At 43.4% G+C, this 2,025-nt stretch overlaps 1 protein-coding gene across 1 annotated transcript in view; it reads left to right on the forward strand.

The window, feature by feature from the left end:
• The window catches only part of LOC116686564 (endochitinase A1), a 21,003-nt gene that overhangs the window by 1,047 nt on the left and 17,931 nt on the right, over positions 1-2,025 (forward strand). The window lies entirely within an intron of this gene.

A 2,025-nucleotide genomic window follows, 5' to 3' on the forward strand; every position in this document is an offset into this window, starting at 1 on the left:
TGTGTGTGTGTGTGTGTGTGTGTGTGTGTGTGTGTGTGTGTGCGTGCGTGTGCGTGCCTGTAGTTGTCCTTTGTACTAACAAGTAAGAAAAAAGTACTTCATATTTTGCCATATTTAGTCAAAGTGAAGGTAGAATATGTTCTATGAGCATAAGATAGCAATCACAAATCATAACCTCAGGAATGAGAAGTGTCAAAGTTTGACTTAGGAGTGTCTCGTTGTTGAAGGGAAGGGCGGGAAAAAAAGGCTGTCTTTTGATATGTTGGTTTTCCGTTTATCAGCTGTGCTGCGGGCAGATAGGCGATCCAGCAGCAGATAGCCAGTGGGAACCAAGCTGCCCTCCGTCTCACAGAGACAACAAATCATTGTCCTGAGACTGACACGTCCCCGCTGGCCACAAATGGACTTCCAGCGTTTCACAGTAAACATCTGGAGGAAACACCCTCGCCCTGGCAACTCCTCACCCGGCATAGGCACTTTTTCTAATGAGCTCTTTTTTTCCTCAGCACAAAAAGCAAAGCAATGACAAGAAAATGAATGAAGATTTCTCTTAAGGACAGTCCCAAGGGGTTGATAACACCGTTAGTCCACCGTTTTCTGGGATGTGTTTCATGCTAATCGAATGCGACCCCTTTTAGCGCAAACCGCTAATTAGCTCATAATGCTAGTCGCCGGGGCACCTCTAACTAGGCTCAAAATAGCACCACACTTCCACGGTAGCATAACGAAGGTCCCTACATGTAATCCCAGGCTTTGAGAACTTTGTTTTTGAGTTTTTGTGCCGTTCGGTATACAGCCAGGCGCCATCTTGGGAAAAACAGTCATGACCGGTCAAACCACGAATGCCGTGTAACCAGTAACATCAAGCAGGGCGTTTGGCGCTCGATTGGTCCTGACTGCTTTCCCAAGATGGCGCCATTTCCTGACACTTTTGAAAAGAAACATGCAACTTGACTTGGACTAGACCCAGTGGACTGCAGACATGACTTGTCTCTATCATGTATACTGCAGGGATTGGGTTCAAGACTTCACGGTCAAATTACTCCAAGGCCTTGAGACGTGACTTGTGACTTGCTCCAAAAATAATTAAGGCATGGCTTGAAGACTTGTCTGGAATGATTTACAGGACTCCAAAATACTGGAGACTTGACTTGGACTTGTCTCTGTGACTTGTAGGACTTCACTACTACTGAGATTTCACTATCAAATTGAATGAAGGACTTGAGACCTAACTTGTGACTTGCTCTGAAATACTTGACTAGACCGCTCTATAATTTACAGATAGAGCAGGTCTAGACCGCTCTATAATTTACAATAGAGTGTGGTCTAGACCTGCTCTATCTGTATAAATTTAGAGCGATCTAGACACTGCTCTATCTGTAAATTATAGAGTGTGGTCTAGACCTGCTCTTATCTGTAAATTATAGAGTGGTCTAGACCTGCTCTATCTGTAAATATAGAGCGGTCTAGACCTGCTCTATCTGTAAATTATAGAGCGGTCTAGACTCGCTCTATCTGTAATTATAGAGGCGGTCTAGACCTGCTCTATCTGTAATTATAGAGTGGTCTAGACCTGCTCTATCTGTAAATTATAGAGTGTGTCTAGACCTCTCTACCTGTAAATTATAGAGCGTCTAGACCTGCTCTATCTGTAATTATAGAGCGGTCTAGACCTGCTCTTTCTGTAAATTATAGAGCGGTCTAGACCTGCCTATCTGTAAATTTAGAGCGGCTAGACCTGCTCTATCTGTAAATTATAGAGCGGTCTAGACCTGTTCTTATTCTATCTGTAAATTATAGAGCGGTCTGGACTGCTCTATCTGTAAATTATAGAGCGGTCTAGACCCCTCTCTGTAAATTATGAGCGGATCATCAAGTATTTCAGAGCAAGTCACAAGTTAGGTCTCAAGTCCTTCATTCAATTTGATAGTGAAATCTCAGTAGTATGGAAGTCCTACAAGTCACAGAGACAAGTCCAAGTCAAGTCTCCAGTATTTTGGAGTCCTGTAAATCATTCCAGACAAG

Source organism: Etheostoma spectabile, unplaced genomic scaffold (assembly GCF_008692095.1).
Source record: "Etheostoma spectabile isolate EspeVRDwgs_2016 unplaced genomic scaffold, UIUC_Espe_1.0 scaffold394, whole genome shotgun sequence".
NCBI lineage: Eukaryota > Metazoa > Chordata > Actinopteri > Perciformes > Percidae > Etheostoma > Etheostoma spectabile.